The sequence below is a fragment of the Sander lucioperca genome, chromosome 17 (genome assembly GCF_008315115.2).
Source record: "Sander lucioperca isolate FBNREF2018 chromosome 17, SLUC_FBN_1.2, whole genome shotgun sequence".
Classification (NCBI taxonomy): Eukaryota; Metazoa; Chordata; class Actinopteri; order Perciformes; family Percidae; genus Sander; species Sander lucioperca.
In genome coordinates this window covers 28068032-28085705 of record NC_050189.1, presented here as the reverse complement: position 1 = coordinate 28085705, position 17674 = coordinate 28068032, and the positions used below count along the sequence as shown (strand labels likewise).

The following is a 17674-nucleotide window of genomic DNA, read 5'->3' as shown; positions in this document are numbered from 1 at the left end:
TATTAGGCTCATTGGAGATGAGCTGTGCCCTTTCTTTAACTGTCTATGGCTGCGCCTCACCTGTAAAGTGGACAAGAGCAGGCAGCAGCAGCCGGGTGGTCTTGCAGTCGGTGAAAAGCAACTGCGCTGCCTGCGTCTCAAACCTGCTTGATCTCGTGAGGTTAATGTTGCCCACGTGTGCATGACGTCAGAGCAAGTCAGGATCAAGTCGGACTTTTGGTCTGTTTATAAAAAAAAAGAAGAAAAAGAAGACTTTTCGTCCGTTCATACCACCTGGGAATATCAGGGACCGCCCCTGTGATTACGTTGTTTTTCCGACTGCCAGCGTTCATGTGCTTCACTGTCTGCTGTGTTCTTCTTCTGTTATATTGGCGTTTGGAATAACAACTTGTTGCATGACTGCCACCAACTGTTGGCCGTAGCCTAGAGCATCAGGTGTGTGAAAACATGGAGGCCACAGTAACAACCTAAATCGATAGCACATTGTGGACGTTGGCAAAATATAATACATGCATGCGTGAATTTTCTATATTTAGGAAAGGTTTCTCACCCTTCAACACATTTGAACGATCGTCGGCCATGTTTCTGTACGTCAGTTGTCAACGACGCGTCACTAACTGGGAAACTCTATTAGCAAAATCTAGCCCCAGTTTCCCACCTCTGATTCCCACAGGAAGTGACGTGAATGATGACGTTTTCACTGGGAAAAATGTTTTTCCGATGCCCATGAACGCACGGACAAATCTAACCGGCATGCATTGGAACATGCAACGAGTGGAGCCTACTACCCTCCAGCTAAGCTTGACGCTTCCTTATGCCGTCATCAGCAGCGTGCCCGGCTGCCCGGCTATCCAAGGGGGTAAGTGAGCGTCTGGCAAGCGTAGCTCCTATGGCGCCATTTTGATCTAATAAGCACTCACCCACCGTTAGCATCCCATTGACTGCCATTCATTTTGACGTCACTTTGACAGAGAATAACTTTACATCTGAAGAATTTAAAGACTCTATTTGTCCGTTGTTTATTTCTAAAGAAACACGACAATGTATAAAAGGCTCCATTACCTTGTAGCTCACGTTATGGCTCCGTAGCAGACGTTTTTATAAAAATAGGCTAACGATTGGGTCATAACCACGAGACTTACTGTCTCATAGTAGAGGAATTACCGTATAGTACAGGAGAAGCTCTCAGGCAGTTTGGACTTCCATTAGCTGTTTAAGTTTAATTACTAATGTTAACTATCATTTTAGTGATCAATAATTAGCCTGTGTCTATGTTATCTCCTTACATATACCTACGCTCTCCGTCTCTGCTAGATTGGGAATGATTGAGATTTCTCTTGGCACAGCTACCAGAAGACTTACAACTTTCAGACAGGTTGCTCACGTCACATTCACGTCGTCTCTCTCAGTTGGAGGCTGCTCAGTAACGCTCAGCCATCACCGGGAAAGTACTTCTAATATCCTTCACTGGTCTCCGTCCAGAGACACGGGACCTGTTGGTCCATTAACTGTCTATGCGGCTACCGTGTCAGCAACCACACCTGTAGCTGCAGCACCTTATAGTAGGCCTACTTTAGGACTGATGTGGCACTCTGAAGCCTGGAATACATTTAGCAAGATCAGCAACAGAGGGTCAACTTAATGTTGACATAAGATACTCCATTAGAAAAAAACACTTTGAAATACACATATGCAATTCAGTTTATTAAAAATAATACATGTGTTATTACAAGTTATTTACCTCATTGGTATAAACAGGGTTGATAAATAGAAAGACCTGTCACTGTAACACAATACAGTTAAACAGCCACACATACTACATCCTCCAAAACTATTACACAGTTGAATTAACACAAACTGAATTACTGTTGTATTGGACTTCATTTAATCTGGACACTGAGTGCTGCAGTGGATTATAAAGGCCACCTATAAACAGGTTACAAAGTGTTGACCCACTGCAGCAGGTCTGATAAGAGAGACTACTGTTGGCTCCTCCTCCTCCTCCTCCCTGTGAACAGATCTGAAGGTCTCCCTGGTCCACGCTGCCCTCTGCTGGACTCAGAGTGACTCTAACTGTTCACCTCCAGCTCTTTCAACCAGCTGTCTAGGACCAATCTGTTTAGTTAGATGTCTGCCTGTCTGCTGTGAATAATAGTCACTGCTGGACATAGACCCCAGTTTGATTAAGTAATAGTAACTCAACAACTGTGTAATATCTCAATGGAAGAATCTTGGTCTTATGTTAAACCCTCTTGTTTCAGCACATTAAAGACATATCAGCATGATCTCCTTCTTTCATCCAGCTCATGCAGAGACCACTCCATTAAAACTCAGGCAGCATTAGGATTGGACGACAAAACTACTTGGTTAGGTTTAGGATAAGATTGTGATTTGGGTTTAATTAAGTAGGACTACATTTGTGATTGTTTCGAACGTGACGTTATGATGATATATGAATATGTAAATATTATCTTAGTATTGCAGAGCACCATAACACTACACGTTATGGTAGGCCTAGTTTAATATAAAACTCAACACAACATATGTAGTCGGGGGTCCTGCTCGTGTCTGTTTCAGGTTAGGGGTCCTTGGCCTAAAACACGTTGAGGACCCCTGATCTAGATGATACTGAGATTCTGATAACAGCTGTTCACAAACTGTTATTTTGTTCTTTTTGAGGTGTGCTGTTTAAAGGCCATAAGTTTGCTTTTAACTCATATTTTCTGACGTGCGAAAACACAATCAAAAAAACCATTTCCTCAAAAACTCAACAGTGACACGTGACGAGGAAGGAGGAGGGCTTTACTCGGTGTGACTGGTTAGACACTAATGTGCTGATCTCAGATGACCAACATTTCAAATGGAGGAGTCATCTCTACAGCTGCTGCTGGGTAAGTTACACTTAATGTTTCAGGGTTTGTCAGTTGAAATAACAGGAATTCATCATTTAATTTAGAATACTGCTATTAAAAAAGGCATTTGAAAGGGCAATTCACTTCAAATTGTGCTGGTTGGTAAAACAATGCAAATTAGCAACCCAGTCTCACAGCAGTTAAGACTGTTCACGTAATTTAATCTATTGATTCGTGTACACAGACAAATTTATCTGTTTTTTTTTCTTCGTGTCAGCATGTTTTCTAAACTAATATATTTCAATGGGAATCATCTTTGGTGATCACAGCACGATTCTTTCTGAGTCGGCTGCAGCAGAGAAGCTGTAAACAGCTTTTCTACCTATCAACATTTATTTATATTTTACCACCTGGTACAATGGATCTCTCCTTGTTCTTATACAGGGTTAATGTTAACTTGTCCATTGTCCCTGTTCAAATAAAATTAAATAAATGTCCTGTATTTTTGTCCCGAAAAGCGACTCCTAACCCTAACCCATCGATAGCATTCACACGCTACTATTGGCCAGGCGTCCATGTTTACGCCAGGTAACGTAACCTGATTGGTTCAGGTCCTATCACCTGACCAATCAGCTATCCTAACCTTAACCACTCGAGGTCAATGCCTAACCCCAACCAATCAAGCTGCTTCGTAGGGTGGGCCTTTCCTAGAAGTTACGTGGGATCCATAATAACGCATGAAAACCAGCTCTAGTTAGCATAATGGCTACGACTAGCAGTCCACAGGCAGAACTGCTGCAGTAAAATGCCCTTAGAGAGAAGAGAGAGAGAGAGAGAGAGAGAGAGAGAGAGAGAGAGACAGACAGACAGACAGACAGACAGACAGACAGACAGACAGACAGACAGACACTTATTAGTTACTGATATCAAACTAAGAACTACATTGACCAAGTACAGACTCAGTGAGCACAACCTGGCCATCAAGCTTGGAGGAACAGTGAGTGAGACCTCCCCCCTACAGACACAGACACAGACACACACACACACACACACACACACACACACACAGACACACACACACACACACAGACACATACACACACACAGACACACACAAACACACAGCTGTAATATTCTTGTGTTCATGTTGTTGCTGATATCCATCAGTGTTGTTCTTATTGTTACATTTTTTCTTTTGAACAAATGTTAACATAATGCTTTATTGTCTGCATCCTACTGTACAACTGGATGTAAATGTTTCCTTGTTTATGTGCTTTAGCAATACTGTGTGTCAATATGGTCATGCTAATAAAGCTTCTTTGAATTTGACAGAGAGAGCGTATGATCAAAAACAGGATAAGCCTAATAGTCGGAATATTCATTACACATTATTTAAACAACATGTTAGCTCCGTCCATAGCAACCAGCCGTTTATCACAGAGTCACAAAAATGATCATTCTGATTAGCCGTAGTGGATGGGTTGTTGTGAGTGAAATAACATTTTATATATATATATATATATATATATATATATATATATATATATATATATATATATATATATATATATATATATATATATATATATATAAAATCTAATATAATATCAATGCGTGGCTGTTTTTCTGTGTTGATGTCTTGTTCCACGTTAAAGCTCAAACTAACCTGAGGTTGATTTCTCTTCAGTTCTGACTTCACTGCTGATCAGCACAACAAACCAAGGTCAGTAAACTCCTTCTGTCACATCTGATAGACAGGACAAGGTTTGAGGAGGAGAGTTTATCAATACATTAAAATACTAGATGCAGTTTTGAAAGATGCTAATGTCGGGAGGATTATTGAGCCAAAGTATTAATAAACAGGTCACAGAAACTTCAAAAAGTAAGACACATGTAGACAGATGTAGATATTCTGCTGTGTGTAATAGCAAATTGAGAGTTCAATTTAAAAACATGCAGAAATGGACTGAATTACAGAGAGGATTCAGTGTGAACAGACAGTGACAAAACAGGAATATGAAGAATGTGGTCAAAATAAGCCTTAAAATACAAATCATCTTCTATAACTGTGTCTTTCTGTCCCTCCTCCCTCCAGCCTCTCTGACTGTGAGTCCCAGCAGCTCTCAGATGTTTGAAGGACAACCTGTCTCTCTGAGCTGTGAGGAGGACGACAGCTCTGCTGGATGGACTCTGAGGAGGAACACAACCAGAGAAACCAGGACTCAGTGTGGACCTGACTGGGGAAGATCTGCTGGTTCTTCCTGTAAAATCAGCCACATTGTCCCATCGGACAATGGAGTTTACTGGTGTGAGTCCAGAGAGGGAGCAACCAGTAACAGCATCAACATCACTGTCACTGGTAAGATCAGACTGTGGAGTCAGTATTGATGAAGCTGTGTGTGAATGGATGACATGCTGTAGTTTGTCTCTGTGTTGAGGTGGACCAGTGATCCTGCAGAGTCCTGTCCTCCCTGTGATGGAGGGAGAAGACCTCACTCTGCACTGTAAAACAAAGACGTCCTCCAACCTCCCAGCTGATTTCTATAAAGATGGCTCCTTCATCAGGACTGAGCCTGCAGGTCACATGACCATCCACCATGTTTCCAGGTCTGATGAAGGCCTCTACAAGTGCAACATCAGCAGTGATGGAGAGTCTCCACCCAGCTGGGTCTCTGTCACAGGTGAGGAGGTTAAAGGAACCAACAGTTCAGTAGACTCTGTGTGATTTAGGGGCATCATTTTTTATTTGGTTCTGTTTGTGTTTGTGTTTACACTACATTTTGTCACGTGCACCAAACCTGGTCTTTGAGATGAAGATGATGATGTGTGGTCATTATAGGTTATGGATCTGAAAGTTATCGTCACTTTAATCATTTATACGTCAGTAAAGTGTGTGCAAGGTGGAAACTGCAGGCTAGTTAATGCATTGATTCACTTCCTGTGTGTCTGATTGTGTTCTCACATGAAGTGACTAAAAACTTTGAGTACTTGGAAAAACACGGAGACCTCCGTATTCAAGCAACCAGAGTTCTGTTATTTGGTCCGCACCAGAGTTAAAATGAGCTTTCACACCGCCCCAAACCAACGGGCGTATCCAAGGAAACGCTCCAGGGTTGTGTTAACACGGTGTGGAAGCAGCCTAACACACCGTCTGATATCAGATATCTCTTCCTCTAACTAGACCAGGGGAATTCACTCAATTACTAACATGATACACAACATGGAAGTTAAAAGTCTAAAGCTTCACATAAAAAGGAGTAACAGTGAAATAGCTGAACGTGTTATCTACTTACTTTGATTTCTATGCTTTTAAGTAAATATTTTTTGTTCATTTTAGAGAAACCCACGACTACAAGTCCTCCTCCAACCTCCACCACCTCTGGCTCCTCTCCTCCTCCCCCCTGGTTGTGGTCCGTTCCAGTCGGTGTCCTGGTTCTCCTGGTTCTCCTGGTTCTCCTGGTTCTCCTGGTTCTCCTGGTTCTACGATGCATCCGTAGGAACCCTAAAGGTTAGTCTCAATAAGACTTGTATTGCGCTGCAGTTTAAAATCTAAATGTACTGTTGATGTTTTCAGTTTCAGAATTGGAATGAAGTGTTTCTTCAAGTCAAACGTCTCTTAGGATTCTCATGAATCACTATTCTGTTGTTGACAAACCATCCTCACCACGAGGGCCCTTTAGCATGCTCCGGAGCTTTTGATCAGATCACATAATCTTCCTCATGTTTCCATCTTTACGGACGTCTCTTTAATGATTAAATTGACTGAAAGTGATGTTAACTTTGGTTCATTTCAGCTGAAGTAGAAGCTGGAGATGATGACGTCATATACAGTGAAGTCACCATATCACGTAACCTGCAGCAGCCAATCAGACGGAGCGGAGGTAAAGATGTTTTTATTGATTTTCAGAAGACTCTGAGGGACGGTGTGTGTTCTTGGTTTAATGTCCTGAGAGGACGTTTTGGGAAAAGAACATTTTATAAAATAGGATATATTAAAAACTAATTAAATGTTTTTTAGTCCACAACAGTCACAGTGTAAGGTCTATTATAGTAGATAACAGGGTGTGTGGTGCTTGTCATGAGAGTCTGGGTGTTTGGTACCGTGTGGTTAAACAGCTCTAACAGCTCTAACAGCTCTAACAGCTCTAACAGCTCTAACAGCTCTGTGGTCGTCCAGTTTCCTGTTTCTCATGGCAACCCTTCAGCTGAGTGGGGGTCTGCACACGCTTCACTGCAGGACACAGGACAAAACAAACATGATATATATAAATAGGGATGAACCGAATCCAGAATTTTGGGGTTCGCCGAATACCGAATCCACTGGTTAAGATTCTGCCGAATCCGAAACCGAATACCAAATCCTCGTCCCATCCTCAGTCCATTAACACAGTAAACACATTAATGAAGTAAACGTCCACAGCCCCTAAAATAGTTAAATGTAAGAAGTTAATGTTGAATTCACACGCTCTTTTCACATCGTAGGAAAGCACATCGCTATCGCCAGATGGGTGTCAATTTTGTTTGGCAAATTTTGGCTGACCAGTGTATGATGAAGGTGTTGTGAAATGTTTGTTTAAAGCACTTAAATAATAAATTCATGTTGTTTAGTTTAAAACAGTCTAAAGGAAATGGTAAATTATAGTGTGATTAAAACTCACTATTTACATTATTTACAGTACTTGATTACAGCTGATATGTGAAAAGGTACACAACCTTATTTGTTTAACACTTATTTAGTTTTACTGTGAACCGTCACATGATGTGCTTTTATTTTGAAGTAGGCTACACGGAAGTTGTCTGTTGTGTACTCTTGCTAGCTTACTGAGATGAACGTGAGACGCTAGATGCAAAACATGTCCGTCAAGCTTAAAGGTGCACTATGAGTTCCTGCATGACATCACTTCTGTTGACGTTCCAAGTAAATACAAAACAAAACAGAGCAAGCGCGCCCCTCCCCACATGTTTCCGTAACTGTCATCACTAACTGACTAAGAGAGCTGACACACCAAGTCGATTATCGGCCGTCGGACTGTCTGGCAAGGTCGGTGACTCGAGTCTGTTCGGTGTGTTCCATGCTGTCGTGCATCCGAGGAGCCGTCGGCCTTCATTTTGGCTGACCTGACATGCTGGGTCGGAGACAGGGCAGTCGGGACTCACCTGGAAATGGCGGGCGGATGAGCCTCTCAAAAACTGACCTTTGTTGATCTGAAATGAAGACAGATTCAACAACTGCACGGTCTATTTCTCTCTTAAAATGTTTTCAGAAACACGTTTCGGTGAACTATTTTAGTCCAATATGAGATCAGATTCTGAACGAGCCGCCATGACAGTCTGGTTGTGAATTTCCGGAGAAAAAAGACCCACGTGACGCGTTCGTCCAATCAGCTGCCGGTTTTCATTTTCTGGGAAACAATCAGACTGTTAATGGAAACAATACAGAGCAGCGCCGCCTGCTGCTATGGAGACGTATTAAGTTTTGCGCACGCGCAGAGCGTACGCTCAAGTCGGCGTCTCCTCAGTGTGTTCTGAGGCATTTTTTTGGACCTCGGGACCCGACTGATCAGACTGACTGGCTTTACTGCCGACGGTCAGCCGTCTGGTGGGTGTGTAAGCACCTTAACTGTCACTAACCCCCACCCTATCCCCCTCCCATCTTGTCGGTGATTGGCTGGAACGTGGTTTATTGTACTTTGGTGCACAGCTTGTGCCCCAAGTGTTTGTTTGACGTTTACGACCCCTGTGTAGTCTCCCGAGACCGGGCTTTTTCACAGTGTGTTCAGGGGGCAGGCAGCTAGCGGATCAAGGAGAGATACCCACGATTTGAGACAAAAATGAAATTGCGCTGAAACCATGCAGGAACTCATAGTGCACCTTTAAATTGTTCACTTTCTTGTGTGTAAAAATGCAACATATTGAACAGTAAATGTTCACAGTAAAGGACAAGCGTTTTTGGTCGTCATTCAAAGCCATTCCACTACAGAAGGCATGTTCTACACATACATCAAGTTTGTGTTGGGAAAATATATTGATGGTGCCATAACAAAGACGCTCAACTAAATCTAGTTCAGTCTCTTTCTGGGAAATAGGCACATTTATACATTATTTCGTGTGTTAATAACCAAATGTTGTTTGTGCGACACCCTGACATGTTGGCATGGTGACTTGTTCCTCCTGTGGTCAACATGTTTCTAAAAAAGAACAGCTCTGTGAGCGTGAAGTCAATTTCACATGAACTGGGTTTCCATCTAAGCCCTGCCATCAGCAACAAGTGTTAAGAAGAAAAGAAAAGTGTGACATTTTAAGTTGTACTTCCCCTTATGTAGACTTTGACACTTCTGTCTTAAAGCTATATCCTGAAATTTGCTGCTAAAATGTATCAACTATAAGTCCTTTCCTAATACTACGGAAAATAGTATTACTGATTGTAGTAAAAGTTAAATAATCAATGTCATTTCTTTTCCAGAGAGTGATCCTGCTATAATCTACTCCGGAGTGAGAACAGAAGACGTCAGTTACGGACAAATAGTGAACAAAGACAAGAAATCAAACAGGAAGAGAGGTACGGCTGCTCTTCTATGTCTCCATCTCTAGAAACATCTGTTAGAGGAGAACAACAGTTCAGCTGCTCACTTTCTATCAAAGAAACAAACTTTATTTTATTAGGGACTATTTTTATTAGGGACTATTTTCATTAGTCACTCATTCATTATGAGGATTAGCAGATTAATCCTCATCTGGTGTTCTAGTGAGTATTTGTGAATGAACTACAGTGTGTGTTCATGGTGATGAAGAAACATGTCATCAAGTGCAACAGGGACCATCTTTAAAGACATTGTCCCGACTAAGCCTACTACTAAAATGACTTAATTTACAAGTTATTGAAACTTTCATGCCAATAAAGCCCCTTTGAATTTAATTTAATTGAGAGGGGGGGGGAGAAGGAGAGACATCGTGACTTGTTCCTCCTGTTGTCAACATGCTTATCTTACTATAATCTCTATAAACAGCTCTGTTAGCGTGAAGTCCATTTCACATGAACTGAGTTTCCATTTTAGCCCTGACATCAGCAACAAGTGTTAAGAAGAAAAAAAAACTGAGAAAAAAAGTTGTACTTCCTCTTAAACAGTGGACTTTTATACTAAAAGAGCTCATATTATGCTCATGTTCAGGTTCATAATTGTATTTAGAGGTTGTACCAGAATAGGTTTACATGGTTTCATTTTCAAAAAACACCATATTTTAGTTGTACTGCACAAGGCATCTCACTTCTGTTCCATCTTTGTTGGGAGTCGCACATGCGCAGTACCTAGGTAAGGACTACTAGCCAGTCAGGAGCAGAGTATGAGGGCGTGCCACACTAGCAGCTAGGTGAGCATTATAATGTGTGTTCCAAAGTGACCACGTTTGTCTCTGAAGTAAAGGCTGGACTACAATAGAGCTGTTTGGAGCAGTTTGTGAACAGTGTTTTCTGTTGGAGATGGTAAGTCCCTTTGGGGGGGACTTTGGGCTTTTCCACTTTGTAAACCTATAACATGCACATAAAAGATATATAACACAATAAAGGAAAGGGAAAAAGCCAAAAAGCATAATATGAGCTCTAGTAAAGTATCACTGCAGTAGGAGTTAAAATAATCAGTATACTTTTTGCATAAGCAATAAATATACTGGTATGGTTGTGTATGTGTTTCAGTTTCCTGTTTTATTTTGTAGTCTGTTTTCTCCCTTGTTATGTCTTTTATTTCTTCCTGCCGTGTGTTTTCCTGTCTGCCCCACCCTGATGTGTTACACCTGTTCCTGAACCTAGTGTCACCTGTCTCTTGTTTCCTCGTTACCTCGTGTATTTAGTCTCTGTGTTTTCTTTGTCTTTTGTCAGATCATTGTTTTTCTGTTTGGATTGTGTGTGTGTGTGTGTGTGTGTGTGTGTGTGTGTGTGTGTGTGTGTGTGTGTGTGTGTGTGTGTGTGTGTGTGTGTGTGTGTGTGTGTGTGAGAGTGTGTGTGTGTGTGTGAGTGTGTGAGTGAGTGTGTGAGTCTTCCCCGTTTGTCTCTGTGTTCTTGGTTGCTGTGTTTCCTGTTTTGACTTCGACTTCATTCTGGATAACTTTTTGCCTGCTGTATCCAGGACTCCTTTTGTTTGTATATTTTTTCATTGGAAATTAAATCCTCAAACTTTCCACTGCCTACCGTCTCTGCATTTGGGTCCGCCATTCTCTGAATCTTTAACATATACTGTACAGTCCTGATATTAATAATGATATTTCTTTTCCAGAGAGGGATCCTGCTGCAATCTACTCCGGAGTGAGAACAACAGACGTCAGTTATGGACAAATAGTGATCAAAGACAAGAAAAGAAACAGGAAGAGAGGTACGGCTGCTCTTCTATGTCTCCATCACTAGAAACATAACACCAGTGTATATGTTCATGCTGATGAAGGAACATGTCACCTAAAGCAACAGTGACTACAGTTACATGCACAGAGTATTCAGTTTTTCGTAAAAGAATAAATATTCTGAATAAGCTGTTGACAAAGGAATGAAAATGAATACTCCACTAATAATACTGTTAACATGCACCTGTTAAAAAACAGGATATTTTAACAAAGTGTTCCAGCGGTGGAGGACTTGTTGGATAAGATGAGATAGACTTTATTAATCCCACACTGGGGAAATTCCTGTGTTACAGCAGCTCAAAAGAAAAACAATGCACATACATCAGAATAACACAAATACACAATAAGTAGATAGGAGAAAAATATATATACATAAAGTATATGAACAAGAAAGAAATTGCCCATGATTGATGCCAGCCTGGCTAACATCCTCCTCTCCCCCCACCTCCTCTATGGTGTCCAGAGGGCAGACCAGAACAGAGCTAGCCCTCTTCACCAGTCTGTTCAGCCTTTTCCTGTCCCTCTCTGTGCTCCCAGCTCCCCAGCAGGCTACTGCACAAAAGATTGCAGACGCAACCACAGAGTCATAAAAAGTCCTGCACACCCCAAAGGACCTCAGCCTCCTCAGCAGGTGCAGACGGCTTTGGTCCTTTTTGTACAGGGTGTCTGTGTTATTGGACCAGTCCAGTTTATTGTTGAGGTGAACACCCAGGTATGTGAACTCAGCGTCCCTCTTTCAGTCCTTCAACCAGCTTCTAGATAAGGTCGGCTGTTCACAGCAGGTCTAAAAACCAGACATAAAGTCCATAATAACTAATAATAATTCTACATTAACAATAATCTTACAGCAGTATAAATATTATTATATCCAGAGAGAGATGCAGCTGCAGTCTCCTCAGCAGTGAGAGGAGCAGAAGACGTCAGTTATGGACAAATAGTGATCAAATCAAACAGGACCAGAGGTACAGCTGCTCTTTATTTCTCAACGTTGATCTGAGCCAGTTTCCTGTCTTTATGCTAAGCTAAGCTAACCACTTCCAGCTCCGTACAGAATATACAGAAAATAAGGCTAATAATCATCCCCTCTCACTCTCAGGTAGAAAGAGAATAAGTGGATTTCCCAAATAAATTGAGAATATAATAAACTATTCCTATAAATAGATACAAGTAAGTGCTAAAGGACAAAAACACTGAATTGAGCGTCAGTGTCAGTTCTGGCAGGCCAGGTAGTCAAGACGCTGCTAACCGCTATTGGTCAACAACACGGTCTCATCAGCTGATCTGCATCAGCTAAGTTGCAGCAGTTGATCTGCATTAGTGCATCAGCTGGTCACTCGGTGCAGATCCACCTGGCCATGCGACGCTTCTGTCGCGCTGCGCTCCACTCTATTCCTATGGGTGACGTCAAGCGACTTCAACGTGCACGCAAAGCATTCCGGGAAGGCGGCGCTGCATTTGAGAAAATGTTGCGCGTCAAGAAGCTGGCTGATGCACATCTTGCAAATGAATCCGTTGAACGCGAGGCGACTATCCAGTAGAAGTAGATGAAAATCTTTTAAACTGACCTTTGTTGATCTGAAATAAAGACAGATTCAGCAACTGTATGGCCTATTTCTCTCTTAAAATGTTTTCAGAAACACGTTTTGGTGAACTATTTTCGTACTAGACCGTATTCTAAACGAGCCCCCATGACACTCTGTCGAAATTCTCGAGAAGCCAAACCCACGTCAGTCCCAATCAGCTGCCGGTCAGGGGCGTGGAGCATCAACCATGGATGTATGACGTCGCGACACCACGCTTCACTCGTGTCGGACATATGGATCTGTACCGTTAGCTGCTCCTAAATGCTGCTACTTTAGCTTGTTCCTACTGCTGCTTTAGTTTGCTCCAAATGCTTGCTGCTCGCTTTTTGCTACTCAGTTCTCGTTTGCACATCAAACTCGTGCTTTTGTCTGGCACCCAACGTCTGGTCTAGCTCACCTCGCTGATGGCCATTACTTCCACCGCTGTCGATGATGGTTCCTGGCAATAGGCACCATCTATTACATGCACCGGCGTTGCAGCTTCAACCAAGCCAGGAGAGGATGCCTCTCCGGATGACGTTGCTGCCGCCGTCCGTCGATACTCCCAGTTGGAGACTGAACCCCGAATCCTCCCTGCATTGACGATTGGCTGTGCCCATGTTAATGGAAACTTTGTTCTTTAACGTCCGACCTCTGATCCCTGCCTCTCACGAGGGTTTGTTGCCCTCCTCTGTGACTCTCTGTCGCACAGTAGAGGAATTACCGTATAGTACAGGAGAAGCTCTCAGGCAGTTTGGACTTCCATTAGCTGTTTAAGTGTAATTCCTAATGTTAACTATCATTTTAGTGATCAATAATTAGCCTGTGTCTATGTTATCTCCTTACATATACCTACGCTCTCCGTCTCTGCTAGATTGGGAATGATTGAGATTTCTCTTGGCACAGCTACCAGAAGACTTCCAACTTTCAGACAGGTTGCTCACGTCACATCTACGTCTTCAAGCTCAGTTGGAGGCTGCTCAGTAACACTCGAGCCTCGCCGGAAAGTGCTTCTAATACGTTCTCTTAATACATTTATGTTCTACTAGCCTTTTCTGGTCTCCGTAGAAAACTATGGCGTCTGCTAGTCCATTTATATATATTGTGTGTGTGTATCAAGGTTATAATCGTTAACGAAAATGAACGAAATAACAAAAACTAGGTGGGAAAAAACATTGTCGTTAACTGAAATAAAAATAAAAACGAGGCATTACAAAAAACGATAACTAAACTAAAACTGTAATGTCTGTTTCCAAAACTAACTAAAATAAAATACAATTATCGAGTAAATGTCCTTAGTTTTCGTCTTTGTCGATCTTTCATAGAGCAAATAACGTTATATCTCTCCGACCGTGACATTTCCCGTAGACATGTGCAGTTTCCGACTGGGAACCCAGAAATTCCGACATTCCACGTCAACTTGAACACAACATGTCCGTGGCTCCGTGCCATCATAGCGGTACCGAAAGTCGGAAGAAAGCGGCAGTCCTATTTGATTATGACTGTCAGATAAAGCGCCTTGCAGTGGAAGGTGGTAAAATATGTGGACAATTTATTACAGGGAAAAAAATCACACAAATTGGAAAGTACATTTGAGAAGCACACACAAGCTAGGAGGCTAACCTAGCTTACCTTAACAAGGTAAAGGAGAACGCTTAGCCCCCTTTCCCCAAAACAGAAGCTAACCCCGGTAACGTTACAGGCATGGATGTATGGGTACAGGGTATGGATGTATGGATGTATGTATGGGTACAGGGCATGGATGTATGGGTACAGGGCATGGATGTATGGATGTATGTATGGGTACAGGGCATGGATGTATGGGTACAGGGCATGGATGTATGGATGTATGTATGGGTACAGGGCATGGATGTATGGGTACAGGGCATGGATGTATGGGTACAGGGCATGGATGTATGGATGTATGTATGGGTACAGGGCATGGATGTATGGGTACAGGGCATGGATGTATGGGTACAGGGCATGGATGTATGGGTACAGGGCATGGATGTATGGGTACAGGGCATGGATGTATGGGTACAGGGTATGGATGTATGGGTACAGGGCATGGATGTATGGGTACAGGGCATGGATGTATGGATGTATGTATGGGTACAGGGCATGGATGTATGGGTACAGGGCATGGATGTATGGATGTATGTATGGGTACAGGGCATGGATGTATGGGTACAGGGCATGGATGTATGGATACAGGGCATGGATGTATGGGTACAGGGCATGGATGTATGGGTACAGGGCATGGATGTATGGGTACAGGGCACGGATGTATGGGTACAGGGCATGGATGTATGGGTACAGGGCATGGATGTATGGGTACAGGGCATGGATGTACGGATACAGGGCATGATGTACGGGTACAGGGCATGGATGTACGGATACAGGGCATGATGTATGGGTACAGGGCATGGATGTATGGGTACAGGGCATGGATGTATGGGTACAGGGCATGATGTACGGGTACAGGGCATGGATGTATGGGTACAGGGCATGATGTACGGGTACAGGGCATGGATGTATGGGTACAGGGCATGGATGTATGGGTACAGGGCATGATGTATGGGTACAGGGCATGGATGTATGGGTACAGGACATGGATGTATGGGTACAGGGCATGATGTATGGGTACAGGGCATGGATGTATGGGTACAGGACATGGATGTATGGGTACAGGGCATGATGTATGGGTACAGGGCATGGATGTATGGGTACAGGGCATGATGTACGGGTACAGGGCATGGATGTATGGGTACAGGGCATGGATGTATGGGTACAGGGCATGATGTATGGGTACAGGGCATGGATGTATGGGTACAGGACATGGATGTATGGGTACAGGGCATGATGTACGGGTACAGGGCATGGATGTACGGGTACAGGGCATGGATGTATGGGTACAGGGCATGGATGTATGGGTACAGGGCATGGATGTATGGGTACAGGGCATGGATGTATGGGTACAGGGCGTGGATGTATGGGTACAGGGCGTGGATGTATGGGTACAGGGCATGGATGTATGGGTACAGGGCATGGATGTATGGGTACAGGGCATGATGTACGGGTACAGGGCATGGATGTATGGGTACAGGGCATGGATGTATGGGTACAGGGCCAGCTGCAGCATGACAGAGAACACTACAGGAAGGCTTTCACTGGCGACCCGATAGCTGCTGGTTAGTAAATACGCAGGAACACCAACAGCGGGAGGAAGCGTGGGTTAATATGTGGATTGATACTGGGATGTCTACACAACTGTGTGAGTCGATTGTTGAAAACACCTGTTCATGTCTTCTTTGGTCTGTTGGATATTTAGGTTTCCTGGAACACGTCACTTGTACATTTTGCACATACTGCGTCTTGTGTAGACTATTTACATATTTATGACCATATGTAGGCTACATGTTATTTACTGGTGTTATTGTTGAATACATTGTGAATCCATATTTCTAAAATTGTATGATGTTTTTGTTGAGTTATTATTACACAATACTTTTTCTGACCTTTTTGAATCCCCCAACAATTAACCCATATTACAAAAAAGACTAAAACTAATAAAAACTAAACTAAAACTAAACATTTTCAAAAAATAAAAACTAAACTAAACTAGCAAACCTGCTATAAAAACTAATTAAAACTAAACTGAATTTGAAAACAAAAAGTCAAAATGAAATAAAAATAAAAACTAATGAAAAATGCAAAACTATAATAACCTTGGTGTGTATATATAAAAAAAAAAAAAGGTATGCTCGAGCTGGCCGGTAGACTACTGCACTCCAGGACCCGCCCTTCATAGCATTCATTGGCCAGGCGGGTACCGCTCCCGGTACTATGTGAAGCATCCGTTCACATAGGGTTAATATATCCCGTATATTTATCTTAAAACACTCCCGGTCCTCCTCAGCTATGAAGTCATGTAGGCTACTTGTTATCAAGCCTGTGTGTTCCATAGTGTATTCTCGCTAGATAAGGTTATTTGTATTTTTACTAAGTGCTGAGATTTAGTACTTCCAACACTGCTGCACACAACGGGCCGGTGGCCATATTCGTCCGGGCTCAGCGCTCTTTCAGCCGTGACCCGTGCTTGTGGCGCTGTCAGTAATTCACTAGCAGTCTCTGAGCTGGCCGCTGAATAACGTCAGCTAACGTTTTTGTCACTATTTACACTACGATGGAACTAAACCTGGCACTTGTAGTCACAGTAATAACGACCAATTTCTCACAATGTTCTGATGTTCAGCAATTTTGTTGCTTAACTTTTTAATGTAGCCTAGATGTGTAACTAAGTACCTTCATGTCTGTAGCTACTGTGGGGATGCCCACCCCAAGTCGGTGTGTCTGAAGAGAACCCGCTTCATGAAAGCTGAGCAGCTGAATTTAACCTGTCAACGTCCCTATGCTGGGACGGGCGTTGTAAAAGCTTTCAAACCTGTTCGTGTATTATTTATGGCTGGTCTCCTTAAGGTTTCTTGTCGGTTTGTTGCATTTGCCTGCCGTGTTGTTCAGTTGTTGAATATGTTGTTACCTTAGACGCTGGATGTAGATCAGAGTTAAGTTTTGGTCTCTGCTCATGGGTAATTGGACTAACATTTCCTTTTACGTATGATTTTCTGGAGTTGTTTCCAGCACTCAATTTGTATGGGGATGCTGCGCCTTCTGTAGGGTTTTTGGGGGGGGGGGTTCTACAATAACGAGGGTTTGCAAGCGTTTGGCCGAAATAATTACTCACTTTACCAGCAGTGAATCTTCAACAACCTTACTGGAGTTACATCATATTGTCGTAGCCCGCATTCTCTCGGGTACTCATTGGGCTGGGACACAATTCTGTTTTTTCTGCGACGACGACGCAACTGTTAA

General features: G+C 42.7%; 1 protein-coding gene and 1 long non-coding RNA gene across 2 annotated transcripts in view; one reads left to right on the top strand and one right to left on the bottom strand.

Moving 5' to 3' along the window:
* Positions 1-17674, bottom strand: part of LOC116067087 — a 115745-nt gene that overhangs the window by 36759 nt on the left and 61312 nt on the right. The gene's annotated exons all lie outside the window — the stretch shown is intronic.
* Positions 9338-11200, top strand: LOC116067128. The gene is made up of 2 exons (XR_004109120.2): positions 9338-9411; positions 11120-11200. It is a non-coding gene; the product is annotated as an uncharacterized LOC116067128 (long non-coding RNA).